Source organism: Ammospiza nelsoni, chromosome 8, assembly GCF_027579445.1.
Source record: "Ammospiza nelsoni isolate bAmmNel1 chromosome 8, bAmmNel1.pri, whole genome shotgun sequence".
NCBI classification, from domain to species: domain Eukaryota; kingdom Metazoa; phylum Chordata; class Aves; order Passeriformes; family Passerellidae; genus Ammospiza; species Ammospiza nelsoni.
Genome location: NC_080640.1, coordinates 27,654,198 through 27,670,424, shown reverse-complemented (window position 1 = coordinate 27,670,424; position 16,227 = coordinate 27,654,198). Strand labels below are relative to the sequence as shown.

Sequence of the window (16,227 nt, the reverse complement as noted above, 5' to 3'; positions counted from 1 at the left end):
GCTTTAGTGAGAACTATGCATGTGAAGTGTTTTAGAAAACAGTTGTATATGTTGGTAAACATGGATTTATTACTATTGAAAAGATGATGCATATTTGGACAGCTGGATGAGTGTTCCCATTTAAGCTTCTGCATTTTAATTTTACTGTCTTTATCAAGAACACTTATGGGTGAAAAATGTTAATAGAAGCTGTCTCACAATCTACAAAACAGAGGGTATTCAGGCATTTGATCCTTAAATTAAGATTACATATATTTAGATCTTTAAATTTAGATTACATATATTTCTTTCTATTTCAGGCAAACAATACTGAACTACGAAATTTCAGCCAAAAGTTTCTGCATGCAAGTTGACTGTGACAGGTGTAAAGATTTGAGAGGTACATTTACAGGAAGTACTGACTAATAATAAGAAACTGTGATTTAATATAGATGCTGGAGACACATCTGTATGTATGGAGTTTGTACTCCAGTGCAGTACTGATATGGACATTCAAACAAATCAAGAAATTAAACTCAACCCATTTTACTGCATTATGTTCCTTGCCTCAAGACATTAATAAGGCAGGCAGTGAAGTTTTTTTAAAAACACTAGATATGTATCTGAATAAGGAAAAAGAGCAGCCTGGCTCTGTTGTGCTCAGTTGATATTCTGTAAGTTTCTTAACTTTTAAGAAACTTACACAGCAACTTAATGATATCTCAAGGCAGTAATGAATGCCTTGATTCAAGTCAAGTTGAAATCAATGATAAAGTCAATGTAACTTCAGTGAATATTCAGTCAGGTTCAAAATTCTGGCAGGTAATTGCTCCTGTACAAACTGCTGGATTGTGTCGTTGTCCTTATTCTGATTTACTTCATAAAGTAAACACATACTGAAATCCACCTAGGGGCCTGTAGTTTTAATTCAATCTAAACTACTTGGACTGAAAAGGGGGGAAGATTTTCAAAACTCATGCATCCCTTGACCACACTTAGTCATCAGAATAATCATCTCTCTCACTGACTCACTCATTTACAAACAATCTGTCCTTCTTTCAATGGGGTATGCTCATGAAAAAAGCAGCTAGCATGGGGCAAAAGACATTTTCAGGAGATTAATTATACTTCATAAATTTCAACCAAAGGTTTTGTGCTTCAGCCCGTGTGAAAGATAACTCCATCAGGTAAGACTTCTTTCAGGTTGAAAGTGTTGCAGATTTAGTTTTGGAATTTTGTTCCATTTATTTAAGGTAGCACATGCCTAAGAGATTAAACAGCACAGAGTATAGTGTATAGTTGAGAGCACTCCTTTGTGCAGCAGAGGGATACAAGAGAAGATATCTGCCTGTTATAATTGAAGCTCCAGCAGTATCTCTGAAAGGAAAACAAAGAAAACAAAAAAAGAGAGTGAAGAAAGATTAGAATCATAACACTATACTTGTACAATTTCTTGTTCCTTCAAAATTAGCAGAAGCCAGAGTAAAGATAAATGATCATGTTACAATTATATCTTCAAACTGTAACAACTCACTAAGATAATGAAAGAAAGTAGCTTATTTGGGTAGACATTCCCACACTGGCTTTGCAGATTGAAAGTGATTTTTTTTTTTGCTGATGTTTATGACATTACCAGGGACATAATGAAACAGTCAGAGTTTCAGGGGAGATTGTGGAAAAGGAACCTAGAAGAGGTTGTGGTTACAACTATACCAGCAGCAATTCAGTTTCAGAGGAGAGGGCTGGTTGACAAAAACAACTTATGCAGAGCTGCTGTCCACTGGTATTTTGCATTTCTTGGGGGGAAATTGAGAGATAATCTGGTCCTGGAGCATAACTGCCTGTAGGGTTTGTGTTTTGAAGCTTTGTGCAAGAAAGAAGCATTAGGGATGCACTGAGGGAGCCTTGGTGAGGGGACAGGGCCACCTGGGCTGTGTGTCTTGTGACACAGAGCCACCACATGGGCTCCTTCCACAAGGAATCCACCCTGGGAGCATCAGGGCACCCCAAGAACAGAACCAAGGGCCTGTCAGGGGTTTCCCTTCACAGCTGCCCACTGGTTTTCAGCAAACCACTTGTTTGAACACAGCCAGGCATCCCCAGTCTGTCCTTGGACACTGCAGGGATTTGTAATTTTCCAAAAATAATGGCATAATAGGGCATTTTGATGCAAATTAGTTTTGAGCATCTCTGCAGAACAATGATAAAAGAAAAAGTAATAAAGCAACTGAGTGGGAAATAATAGGGAATCTGTCTAGAAATGTCACTAAGAGGCTTCACATTATCAAATAGAACTGGAGTTACCAGTGAGATATCACAGAAAGAGCCAGCCCTAAAATTCCCTGCATGTCACACCTCAAAGCAATGCCAACAGTATTGCTCACAGTAGCTCTGTGTTCCAGTTCTTGATTTTTATCTCATTTATCCCAATGGATCAGCATGGGGCTGAGTTGTAGGAATCCTTACTTCCACCATTAGTAAGACCCAGACCTTGTTTGCAAATGAGGGAAATCTGACATTTGGAGCTGTGCAAAGAGCAGTCAGTGGGCTTGTGCTCTCTGTCAGCTTTTATATGTGCACCTAATGAAGGGTGGAAAATGATTACAGTGGGGGCATGGAAGGAAGCATGGGTGCTATAGCAATAAATATGAGCTGATATAAATCAGTGGCATTTTATCGACTCCAGTTCTGCTGGTCTGATTTAAATCAAAAATTAATTTGGCCCTAGGGCCTTGCAGAGAAATCTCTGGGACTGAATCCTGCTGTCTTGGCTCAGATGATCTTTTCCTAAATTTCAGTGAGAGTCATGGTTGAACAAGGATCTTGGGATTCTGCTGTCACATGACACAAAAAACAGCTCTCATCAGCAGCTCATTTGAAATGTATCTAAATGTTTTATGGAAATTATAAGCTTTAAAATAATTCTCTTTGTGTTTTTAATGCTGAGGCATTTCTACTCAGAATTATAAGTCACATTCTCCAGTTAAAAAAATCAGAAGCATTTATCAAAAAGAACTCCAAACAAAAGAACTCCAACAAAATAAATTACTTTTTTTTTGGTGTTTTATCTAAAATGTAGAATTTGCATATTGAATAGAAACAAGTAAAATGACAGTGGACTCATAGGCACACTGCACTGCAGGTGGGGAAGCCAAGTAATATGAGGTTTATTCATTTTCCTTTCTTGTTGCTTTTCTTTTGGTGTTTTCAATGCACACCCATCAACTTTACAGGACTGTCAGACTCTAAACAGAACCACATGTTAAGATAATTACTAATTGTGGAGAAAGGAAAAAGGCATGAAAAACAACATGAATTTTTTTAAGAGACCTGGTCATCTCCAGGTTTTCTACTAGCCAAGGAAAAGCAATTGAATTGCTTTTCAAACCTAAGGCCTGAGTATAATTCCATATTGCTGTAAATCAGATCTACATTTTTATGATCTTCTGCCTCATTTTCAGGAGGACACTCCTGTTCTGTGTGCAAGAGAAGGCTCAAAATTTGCAGCACCCATAACCCAACCATAACCCAGCATGGCAGCACTCACTCCTGGCATGGCAACACCTGCCAGGGCACAGGGGCTGCCCCACACCTGGGCCTCGTGAGCCCGAATTGGGCTCAGCTCAGAGCACCAGTCAGCCCTAACGAGGGAACAGGGTGTGAGGGCAGCAGGGACATGAATGCCTGAGCCTCCAGCTGCTCTGCTTGGCTGTGCTGGGACTCCTCTCCTTGCTGCAAGGAAGATTATTTCTCCCCAGAGCGAGCCAGAAAAGGTATTGTCTCATTTGGTTTATGAAATATATGGCTGTAAGTAGGCATTTGAGGGTGGTGGGGTTGGGTTGTTTTTGTCAGAGTTGCTCAGAATAGATATACAGTTCAGGTTAAATAAGAGTGAAGTTTCTCTTTGTTTTATTTTTGGGGTAGATGGAGAGAAAGGAGAAAGACAACCACTGTAAATAACTAGCCAGTTTAATATAATCCCCAAATAAGCCTTTCATTTTCTGTGGGGGGCAGGATGTTGTATTAAAAAATAAGCTTGCATGAATTTCATAACAAAAATTGTTACTCCCCTAAGAGAAAAGCAGAGACTTTATTTTTAAGCAATTGCCTTGTTTCCTTGCTGGTTTGATCTGTTGAAATTTCTTGACCAGTTATTGTAGAGTCACATATTAAATCAGGTAAATGTGTGTGAGAGGTCTTTTTAATGCAAACAAAGTAGTCTCCTGTAATATTTTCCTGTTTCCTCTTCAAAGCACATATGAAAGATTCTCAATTTGATCTTTGACTGGATAAGGGGCTCTGAAGAGGTCTGAGTGTCCAGTTTCCACTGAAGCCATGCTCAATATTCTGAGGGCATGTAGCATTTCTCAGCTCCTGCTGAAACCCTTGTATGTGTTTTAGCTGCTCCCATAACAGCATGGCTCTGAAATGTCTGTCCCACTCCAGAGTGTGCTGCTTCCATGGGTGTGAGCAAATTCCCTGGTTTTACATGGCAATATCTGTAGGCAGGGCTCTTTTTTTTTCTAGTAGATAGCTTTGTAGTTGGGGTTAGGGGCGAGTAGCTCAAGGAAAATGGTGAGAATATTTAGAATATTTAAGCTTTATTTCTTAAAGATTCTGTGAAGGGGTCCCTCTCAGTCAGAAACCTGGCCCTTTGTGAATGGTGATGTGCTGTTCTCACCCTTTTCTTTGCCTGGGAAAATTTGTCTATCTTTTGAGATGTGGTTATTCAGACCTTGAATAGAAAGAGGGAAAAGAAAAAGAGAAAACCCCTGTTTAATTTACTTTAAATGAAGACTATGACACAACTCCCCCTAGGGCTAAGCTCCAGTTTTCCTCAATTCCATTGGAGCTTTTGTATAATATCCTTGGAGTTCCAGATTGCCCTTTATCTACCAGATAAGCTATCCTTGGCTTTTACCATTTGCTTGGCCCTTGAGTAAAAATGTATTGAAGAGATGAGCAAAAGTCAGTGACATTTATCAGAGTGGAATGATTAATCCTGAATTATGTGGCTTAGGCATGGATATACATGAGTAATGTTGCAGCTGAGGGAGGGGAGGAAAGCTAAGCCAGTCTAAACTGCCCAGGAGAAGCAGAAGGTTGTACAGGGAGAGGATGTGTTTGCTAAGTGGGGTAAGGCAGCTTTGGGAACAAACATGAGAGCAGAAGAGGATTCTGCAAAACCAACTGGTAAATGAAAGAGCATATACATCAAAAGAAATACCATGTGATGGTGGTCTTCCTGTTCCCTTCAGCTTTAAACAAATATCTTTATTCCCTGCAGTGTCTGGGTGAAGGTGGGATGTTGTGCCTGTGATCTCAGCCCAGTTTTGCAGATGAGGCAGGTGCACATTTCCATGTGTGTGGATGATTGAGCTGTAGCAAACTTCAGACTCTGCTGAGAATGATCCATGTGCTAAGCCTGGGAGGCCCTGAGATGACAATTTCTGTGACTTTTCACTTCAGTAACAGAAACCTGTGGATTACACAGTGCTCCTGATTTATAGCCACGTACCTCCATTGTGAGGATACATAAGATTCATCAATATGAAAGGGTTAGAACACTTATCTAAAACCCCAACTGTGAGCTGGGGAGAAGATTCTGATGTCAGTGTGGGTAGTTAGCAAAATGCTGGGGATTTGGGTGTTTTAAGCCTTAGTACACAACTGCACTTCGGTGTTCTTTGAACCACTCTTTCTGTATTCTCCAAGGGAAAACATTAGATGATCTATGGACCACAAATCACTCTCTTGAAGAAGATTTAAATGTTTTTAGTGGCAGAAATAGTGAGGGACTGTTCTTGCTGAAATATTTGTCCATGCTTTGAGGGTAGAACCTCCTGGCACCCTCCAGCTCCCTGGGATGGGAAGGTGGGACATGCCTAAGGACACAGCAGGCTCATGAGAAAGGTGTGACACTCCCACATAAGGCAGAAGGATGCTCTGGATTGCAATGGGATGGGAAGTCCCTAGTTGCAGGCAAGCACAGAGATACTGACAAAATGTGGAGGTCAGCATGAGACACCAGATCAATGTCCCTTAGCTGCATGGATTAAATATCTTAAGGACAGGGTCTAAGGTGAAAGTGGAAGTGAGGAAGAAGACATCCTTCTCTTGGTATGTGGAATTTAGTCCACAGCCATCATGCAGGGACACCAGCTTGCCAGTGCTTTTGATTTTTGTATTGTCTTGATGCTTTTTGATAGGTCAGGCCTGTTTCTCTTAAGGGCCATAATCTGCTGTTAAAATGGAAAACTTTTATTATTTTTTTTTTTCCTGCAGTGGGACTGCTGCCAGATGTGTGTGGCTCTTTACATTTAGAGCTGCAAAATTCTAATGTCACTGCCACGGGTTTGTTAATCTAGATGCACATGAGTTAACCCCATCTGAGTTTAGGCAAATTTCATTCAGCAACTGAACTGTGTTATGTTGGCACCAGTGCTCTGAAGAGCTCACTGATGGGTTTTGAATGATTTTGTATTTATCAACCTCAGCCATGATTTATTGTAAAAACTTTACTGTTAATGTCTGTTTTCTGGGATGTGTGAGCGCTGAAAAATGAAGAGTTAAAAAAGCTGCATTTATCTCTTAGCATTTTTAAGAGTTTATAAAGCTCTGAAATATCTAAGTTGTCCTCAGTTTCAGTTCCAAGCAGCCCTAGAAGACCTCAGACAATAGCTTTTAAAGAAAACACTGACAAATTTACTATCCTGTTGTTTTATGCTAAAACCACAAACACATGTAGTATTTAGAGTAGTCTTGCTGTAGGTTTAGCTACCAATAAGGGGAAGCAGATGAAGAAATGTCCCTGAAAGAGCAATCTGAGAATTTCTCCTTTTAGCAAGCCACACTTTGAGTGTTTGCCAGGCTGCCTCCAGCTGAAGTGTGCCACTGCTGTTGTAGAGGAATGAAATATAGGGGAAAAAAAAGAAAAGACCCACAACAAGAAATCCTGTGGCTTACAACATTTACATGTGCAGGGTTTTCACTTTCTTTTCAACATAGTTGTTTTTTTAGTTTGCAAATACATGGTAGATTGCAAATTGTGTTCATTTTGTTTTGTTGGACTAATGCTCCTTGTGGTTTGGAAATTTTTTATTTTATTTCAGTTGAACTACAAAAGTCAAAGCAAGTTAAGACCTAAAGAAAATACCACTTCAAAATTGTATTTTATGATTAGTATTAAGAAAGATAATTGTGGAAACAACAAGGAGATACTGATGCTGATATTTGAGCCTTTGTTCAGCATGCCTCAAGAGACTAAATTTTTTGCTTAAATTGATATCAGAAAGATAGAGTAATTAAATAATATTATTTGCAAATTAGGCTGAAGATATTTCATGGATTTAGTTGGTTTAAAGTTAATGCTATTTGAATATGGTTATTGTAATTAAATTTAATTTCTGCTACTGAGTAAGCTAGAACCTCTGAATACATCCTTTTGCATCACAGCACTGTTTTTTAAACCCTCTCCCTTATCCTTCATAAGATTTGAACAGTGGGAGTTTAATCCCCTGTGTTTCTGCCTTTGCACCAGCTGAAAGTCACCAGTGTCACAGAGCCTCATGGAAAATCCCATCAGTCCTCCCCACAGACTTTGCATTCTCTGCAGAGCCTCATGGAGCGAGGAGAGGCAAGGAGCCATCATATCCAGCAGCTGGTGGGAGCTTCCCCCGAGCTGGGCAGGGACAGGCTGTCCAAAGGTGGCTGTTTCCACAGCAGGCTGCTGGGCTGCTCCCAGAGTTACCGGGTTAGGTGATATCTGAGGAGGGTGTGAGCATCTGTGTTACCCCTGTGTCCCTCCAGGAGCTGGGATGGGAGGTTGGGATGTCCCTTATGAGCTCCAGTATGTGCCTGCCAAGGCCCTGCAGCTCCCCACAGCACAGCCCAGGGCCCTCCAGCCCATCCTTGCTCTCCCAGCAGCCCAAAATCCACCCTCCTCTGCCTCTGTGCAGCAAATACATCCCCTGACCTGCTCTCCTCAGAGCTTCTCCCAGGTGCGAGCAATCCCAAAGGCAAAGTGGGATCCTTAGTGCTGCATCTTCCCTCTTTGTTTTACCTCTTTGGCTGTGTTGTTAAAATGCTTGCCTATTTTAGGGTTTTGTGAGAAATGCCTAAAGGTAATTTTGGTAATTTAATTGATGTTTTCACTGCCTCATGGGTTGGTTATGGTGAGAATGGAGGCAGATAAGATTGCTAGCACAGAGAGTGACTTCAGCTATTCCACAGCTAAGTCAGCTCTTTCATCTAGCCAGTGGGAGGTTACATTTAAAACTCATGGAGATAACCCTGAAAAGACTAGATTAGTTCTGATGTGTTATTCCAGCCTTTACCCATTATACAAGCAGCAGATGGTTCATCCTGTTATATTTTATTGACCTACAGGAAGTGAGAGAAGAGGTGTTTTTGTCACTCCTACTTGCTACAAAGCCTACAAAAGTTGCTTTTAGCTGTTAGCTGTTAACTAGTGACTTCAAATTGGGTATCTGTCTTGTTTAATGAGGAGAGGAAAGAGTAAAAAAAAAAAAAAAAAATCAATGAAAGTAGGGTTTGTAAATATATTATCTGAATCCCCTGGGCTTATTAGGTAGGATAGGCTTGTAGACAGCAAGATCCATATGGAAATCCTTGAGGTAATTTCATGCAGTGTTGTTCCATACTTGTAATTCTTTGGCTGTGCAGATGATTTCCTATCTGACCAGACTAAGTAAGCTGGGTGAGTCACCCATTAAGAGGATTAAATGCTTCTGGCTAGAAGAAAGCAGAGACCAAGCTTTCATGTGTGGCGTGCAATAGAGCTGCTGTGATAAAAGGAATGCAAAAAACAATCTAATTTTCATTTCTGACATGCTTAGATAACAGAAGAATTTGTAGCTGCTCTATTTTAAATGGGAAACATAAATGGCTTACAAAGGACCATTCAGGGGTAAATCAAGTTCAGAATATAAACTAGATGCCTAAAAGCAACCTTAGTAACTTTTCTGGTAGTTATTCTCCTGAAACAAATGACAGTCTGGAGCTGTCAGTCTCTTGAATGTTTTATAGCCTTAAAAAGTTATGTCAAAAATCTGTGCTTTGACAAAACTCTGACCTTAGGACATAGGAACTCCACTTTTTTAACTTGTACAGAGAAGTGGTTCTGTCCAAGCCAAATTTGGACAAATGGAGACTGGGAGACGTGTAGGCAAAACCCATCAGATGTTCAAGTGGCATAGTTCAGTAAAGTCTGCAGATCAGCCATAAAGCTGGAAGGGAGTTATGGATATATTCATTTCAATCAGCAGGGCACAGGTGGCATTTACATGTCAAGGATTGAAGCCACAGGGATGAACAGACAGAGAAGGGGACTCACAACTGCTAACAATCCTGATTCAAATCCAGCTTTGATCTGTTGGGATGCCTGGAACCTTCAGTGGGAAGTTGCATATATTTAATGTAAATAATTTCTAATGTAAATAATTTCTGAATGATTAAGACTCATAGAGGTGGCTCTAGTCTGCAAATTGCTTGAAAGGTTATATCCCCAAGGAAAATTTTTGAAAACTAAGAGTTATGAGGTATTTAATTTCTTTGGGGTGGGTTTTGAGAGCCTGTCTTGCTGTCCAACTCTACTGTTCCTCTGTGTGCCTTGAATGGGTCACCTTTGTGTGCTCCCTGCTTCAAACCTCACAGTTTGCAGGAGCACTGCTGGAGATGACTTCTGCTTCCTTCCTGTTGTAAACAAGCCAGATGCTCTCATTCCACACACACAATAAAATGAGAGCACATTCAACCAACCCAGAAAAGACTGATCATTTGAAAATCCTCCTGAATTATGTTTGGTACTTAGGGCAAGATGCCTTAAAAGCAGGCAAACATGGTTGGAGGCCAAGGCAAATGTGGGCCTGTTGGAGACCTCATGGCTCAGTCTCTCATCTCCACTGTGAAGAGGCACAGTGGCTCCCTGATGGAATAAACTCCCTCAGCGAGTTTCCACTGGCACTCGGGGTGTTTTCCAGCTGGGAAATTTCTTGTCAGCTCTCTAACAGCTTTCATTGACTGAGCAGAGAAGTCCAACCCAGTCAAAGACAATGAAGCAAAAAATAATTGACTTAGAGTAATGTCCATGTCTTGTGAAAGCCTGATGTAGTAGACCGGTGCAAATTTGCTTAAACATTTTTCCTACTTAAGTACATTTTGAGTTGCTGAAGAAATGTAAGCAAACAGCAATAAATCAGGAACTGAATGAAATGTGCATTTGAGCCAATTTTCCTGTGCATCCCAGCAGCTTTACTAAAACAGTTTGGCATCTATCTCTTTCATCCAACAAAGCTTTGCCTTCTACCTTTATTTTTTTTAACAAAATGAATAAATCACTCTACATCAAGATTTTTCTCTAGCAAACCCAGCTGGTCTATTAAAAAAACAGCTTATTGTACATCCCATGATGCAGGCTTGGATAGGGAGCAGAATGAAGCCCTCCTCTGCTGTTGTGGCACCTTTGTGCTACCCACAAAAACTGTGGCTCTCCCATCCCTGGAAGTGTTCTGGGCCAGGCTGGATGGGGCTTAGAGCAACTTAGATCAAGTGAATGGCAAATAACTGAACGAAATGACAAAATTCTGGTGGTCAGAGACCAAACTGCAGTTTCTTGGAGTAGGGAGTTATTCATGTCGGGAAATCCAGCCTGCTTGGGTTGTATTTCTTCTCATACACTGCAGGCACATCCCAGAGTCCTTGAGGTGGATCCCCTTGCAGCTAACCCCATTCCATCTGCCTTGCCTGCAGCACTGGGGGTGATGCCCAGCCCACTGGGCTCTGGGCTCTGCTGTGGTGTGAGTTATCCACAGCCCCGCTGAACTCAATACAGGAATGGAGAGATTCCAGCTCGGAAGGTGTCCATAAATGTGTTAGCTCTGTAGCATGCCTGGACTTGAAATGCAATACTGGGGAGAAAAATAACTCTGATTTACCCACTGAAGGTCAGAAAGGGGGAGCAAATAGTGAAAAATAGCAGAGTGGTGGCTATAGGAGGCACTTTATCTGGTACTCTTAGAGAAAAGCCTTGCAGAGCTGTGGGTATGCTGAGTTCAAGCCAGTCATTTTTTGATTTTTTTTCTAAACTGTGAGGTTAACTGCAAAGCTGTGTGAAGTCACCCTGCACTCAAGAGCAGTGGCTTGAGGCCTGGGAGCTCAGGGCATGCCAGGCTCCCTCCAAACTGTCCTGCTTCATTTTCCCTTCTCAGCAGGCAGGTCCCAGCCACTTTATTCACTAATGACAGCTTGGGACAAACCATGGCAATTTTCTCCATGAGCTTTGCTTTCAGCAACCTGTGCATGGCATGAAAAATACCTGGCATTGCTCAAGTGTTTTTCCTAAATTGCAAACATGCAGCCATACTGAGAGCATATTTCCTGTTTGAGAGCTGGATATGCACACAAATGGTTTGGAAAATGTGTTCTGAATAATGAACAAGCAGTTGAAAGACCCTGTGTACCTTGGCCACACACACAGAGCACAGGTATGGTATGGTATGTGAGCCATGGGAGGTTTTACAGATTTTTCAACCATATCTAATATGCTTTCTCTCCTTATTTTGAAGGGAGACCAGGGAATATGTTCTACTGTGTATTTCTGTTTGATTTCTTCTCTTACTGAATTGGGTTTACATTTGAAAATGATCTGCTGCAGATAAACTTTGTGAAAATGGCCCATTCCCTGACCTCATTTTTCTCTCTCCTTATGGTATCCCTTTTTTTTTCCAACCTTCAAAGAGTAGAATAGAATTTCCAAATTCCCAAGCTACAACACCTTACCCTAGGAGCATCTCACAGCCAGAGCTCTGCAAGGTGAGGCACGGAGGGGAATTCCCACTGCTGTTGGAGCACAACAGATAGAAAAGCAGCTATGTTGTTATTTTAAACAGCTGTGTCTTCTCTTTACTAAAGTTAATAGACCTGTGCAGGATCAACTTCAGTGAAAAGATGGTTTCTTCACTCTATTATTGCCAGAAAAATGTTATTTTCTCTTTTTGAATAAATGGCTTTAAATCCTTTCCTCCCAGAGCAGTGGGAGCTGGGGAAGTGGAGAATAGTGCACCTTGAAGGTTGTCAGAATTAGGATTTGCTCACCTCTCAGTGCTGAACACTCAGTGGCGGTGGGCTGTGCTCCATCCAGGTGTTGGCAGAACCCTCACAGCCCATGCAGGCCATGAGTTGAGTTCCTTCAACTCCAGAACTTAGATGATTCAGTAGCATTTGCTCTTTCTGGTAGCTCTGCACTCAACAGCAAGAGCTGAACCTCAAAACAAGCTGCTGCCATCAAGGTGCCTGTATGGGCAGAGTGTGTGGTTATTGTCAGGTGTCCATGGAGCAGAGTGCGTGGTTATTTCCGGGTGTCCATGGAGCAGAGTGCGTGGTTATTGTCAGGTGTCCATGGAGCAGAGTGCGTGGTTATTGTCAGGTGTCCATGGAGCAGAGTGTGTGGTTATTGTCAGGTGTCCATGGAGCAGAGTGTGTGGTTATTGTCAGGTGTCCATGGAGCAGAGTGTGTGGTTATTGTCAGGTGTCCATGGAGCAGAGTGTGTGGTTATTGTCAGGTGTCCATGGAGCAGAGTGCGTGGTTATTGTCAGGTGTCCATGGAGCAGAGTGCGTGGTTATTGTCACGTGTCCATGGAGCAGAGTGCGTGGTTATTGTCAGGTGTCCATGGAGCAGAGTGCGTGGTTATTGTCAGGTGTCCATGGAGCAGAGTGCGTGGTTATTGTCAGGTGTCCATGGAGCAGAGTGTGTGGTTATTGTCAGGTGTCCATGGAGCAGAGTGTGTGGTTATTGTTAGGTGGCCATGGAGCAGAGTGTGTGGTTATTTCCGGGTGGACGTGGAGCAGAGTGCGTGGTTATTGTCAGGTGTCCGTGGAGCAGAGTGCGTGGTTATTTCCCAGGTGGACGTGGAGCAGTGTGGTTATTGTTAGGTGGACATGGAGCAGAGTGTGTGGTTATTGTTAGGTGGACATGGAGCAGAGTGTGTGGTTATTGTTAGGTGGACATGGAGCAGAGTGTGTGGTTATTTCCAGGTGGACATGGAGCAGAGTGTGTGGGAGTGCTGGAATGGATCTGGGGGCCAGCAGAGCTGTGCTTATCTCCTGCCCTGGCTTTGGAGGAGAAGGCAAACCAGGCACCTTGGTTTGGCTGCTGGAAACAACAGCAGGGACCCACCCCAAGATCCCAAGGTCCTTCCACAAGTGGTGACACTTCTCTGCCCTGCTCACCTTCCACCCAGGAGCTTGAGGCTGTTACCATTTTGAGATATTTGAATTAGACAATTCTTGTGATTATTTTTTTGGGTGCTTTCTTCTCCTCTCCTCCTTTTTTTTTTTTCTTTTCTTTTTTTTTTTTTTTTTTGTGTGTGTCTTTCTCAACATGATATTTGAAATTATATCTTGAGGTGCTTCAATATTGAATGCTTTCCTTGCAGGAAACCTTGGCAAGGCATAGGCACAAATATACGCATTTTCTATTTTGATGTTGTGTGCAGTAAGTGATATCTATGCTTCCTCATTGCTTATTTTTATCCACTTACCCATTTTCATCCTCTGTTGCTACATTGCAGCTTTCCTAACCCTTCTCCCTTTCTGTAGCAAAAAAGGACATTCAGATGAAGAGATCTTTTTCAGCTTTTGGAAAGTTTACATTTTTTGGTTATCCTTTTCAAAAGTGAGATTAGTAAAGGTAAAAAAAGAAGAAAAAAGCATGAATGATTACATGCAGTGAAAACTTGAAGGTGTAGGTTTTTAAGCTCTCTGCTGTGGTATTTTCTGGTGGGGGGAGTGGGAGTGTATTAAAAAAAAACTATTGAAGAAATGAGCTGTTAAAGAAATTTGCTGTTAAAGATATAACTGAGAATTCAGTATTCCCCAGCACCAGCATTTGGATGATAGCAAGGAAACAGTTTGAGTATTCTTGTGAATACCATAGAGGTGATCATGCAGAATTTGGCTTATAGATACTTCTGTAATTAATGAAACTCTATTCCTATTGCACAGATTACATTAGTTTGGGGTCAGAGCTTACCAAGGATCAGGAACAATCAGCACTCTGGGATTCTTGCTTTCCAGAGCTGTTTTTATTACCATGGGCAGGGCATTAATTTTTCATGTTTTTGGATAGGAGACACTTTATTGTTTCCTGAATCATTCAGCAGCTGAAGGTCTGAGCCAAATGTGTCCACCACACAGTACCCATGGGGGAAAAGAGGATTTCAGCTCTGTGTCTCTCTGTGACAAGGAAGGTTTATTTTCCTGCTGAAACTGGTGATGTTTGGCTTTGGAGGAACTGATGAGGTTGCTAAGGAATGGTTTGCTCCTCCAAAGGCAGGGCAGTTTCATGGGATGAAATCAAGCTCATAACAAGGATTTTTTTGTGAGGATTTTCACATCCCAGCACCCCAGAATACTGCTTTGTACTGGTGTCTCCATTTGCTCCTCCCCTACAGACTTAGCCAGCTAGGTGAAACAATGCAGCATTTTCATTTTGTGCGGTAGGGCTTGAGAAATTCATGACCAGGTACTGATGCTTATTTATATTTGGATGTAAACACTATATCAAATGTGCTTTTATTGCCATTTGTTCCAATAAAAAGGTAAAAATGCATAATCTAAATGTAAATTTGTCAGTGAATAAAAGCAGGCCACAAAAAATAGCAAGAAAGTTATCAGTCTTACTGAACATGAAATAGTATGGAAAAATATCGTAAATGCATATAGAAGAAGAAATGGAAGAAAATACATTTATTTTGGAAAAAAAATTGCAAAGAGGGAGACAATTGTACTCCATTCTGTCAGAACACATTATAATAAGCTCTCTTGATTCTTCAGGGAAGACTTTCAAGGTAATTTTCTGTTGCTTTTAAAACAGTAAAAAATAAAAAACTAAGAATGAAACATGGATTGCTCCTCTCAGGAGTGCCTGCAACTTTAGGCTTTCTCAAAGCCCTTGTCAGGAGAACTTCTTGGCCATTATGTTAGAAACAAAAAATGTATTTTCCATTAAGATAGAAGAGCAAAGCAAGGCACTAAGAAGATACTTGAAAGGAAAGGTGGCTTTTCAGCAGCATAGAGTGTTCCAGCATGCTGCTTCTAAAACTCTGCATGGCTGGTGTGCAGACCAGAATTTACCTACATATAAATTCATTCAGAACTTCAAAAAGGAGCCCACAAAACCTGTGTGTTAAAGCTGTGTCTCTGCTGTGCTGATGCAGGCTGGATGGTGCTGCAGGTGTCTGCTCTGCTGCATGTGCAGGAGACCCAGGGTATTCCAGAGGAATGGGTATTCCAGAGGAATGGGTCTCCCCTGCTGCCAGAGGGAACTCCTGAGCAAGCACAACTGAGGAAACTGCTTTCTTCTTGACTTGTGTCACTTGGGTCAATGCATTTTTAAACTCGGTTCTGGGTGGAGTGTTTTGCTGATTCTGCACACACCAAAATGATTTCTAAGCTTTTTTCCTCTTGCAGCCTTTCCCCTTTTCCCCACACTGAGTATTTGGCAGGATTCACCTGCAGAAAACAGCTGTGGCTGTTTCCATTATCTGGGATTTTTAAAGTGCCAGCCTTTGTTCTTTAACTCCCTATTTCTGTAAAAAGCGAATTCCTGACCTTTGAGAGGCAGGAAATATGGACATGCTTCATGTAGCATTTTTGTGTGGCTCCTGTACCAATAAAATCCCTTGCCTTTTTCCTGCTCCTGCATGGATAGCAGGTGGGCTCAGCGGTAATTTGAGGATTTGCAGTTTGGGTGTATCTGAGTGTGCTGTGTGCCAGGCGAGCTGCATCTCAGAAATAAACTCAGGGAACCTGTGCAGAGCCCCTGTACCTTGTCAGTCCCAGGCCAGCACTTTGCAAAAGCACAGCCGTTGTCTCTTTTGGACCTTAAAATGACTGTTTTTCAACTTTGAAATCATTAGTAACTGGGAGTTATAGAGCTGCTTTCTAGAAGCTTTCATGACACCTGGAAATGCACCTCTGTACTTAACTCCTCTCTGAGGGGACAAACCAGGCTTGATTCATGGGATTTTACATGCAGTAGTATTAATTTTGGAGGGTGAAAGTTCTCACAATCTAATCTGAGGATAAAGAAGTATTTATCCTATCTGCTGGCATTTCAGAGTGGGTTTTGGTCCTTAGCACATGGTGGTAGTTGTGCTGCTCCAATGTGAGTTAGGGGATAGTGCTCAGATTTAAAAGTTCTGAGCTGTTTGAAATGCAGGTTATAA

At 41.6% G+C, this 16,227-nt stretch overlaps 1 long non-coding RNA gene across 1 annotated transcript in view; it reads left to right on the top strand.

Annotated features, from left to right (window-relative positions):
- Positions 1-3,693: 3,693 nt before the first annotated feature.
- Positions 3,694-16,227, top strand: part of LOC132076414 (uncharacterized) — a 32,808-nt gene continuing 20,274 nt past the window's right edge. The window contains exon 1 of the long non-coding RNA XR_009418907.1: positions 3,694-3,752. This is a non-coding gene — a long non-coding RNA (uncharacterized LOC132076414). The remainder of the gene's footprint in view (positions 3,753-16,227) is intronic.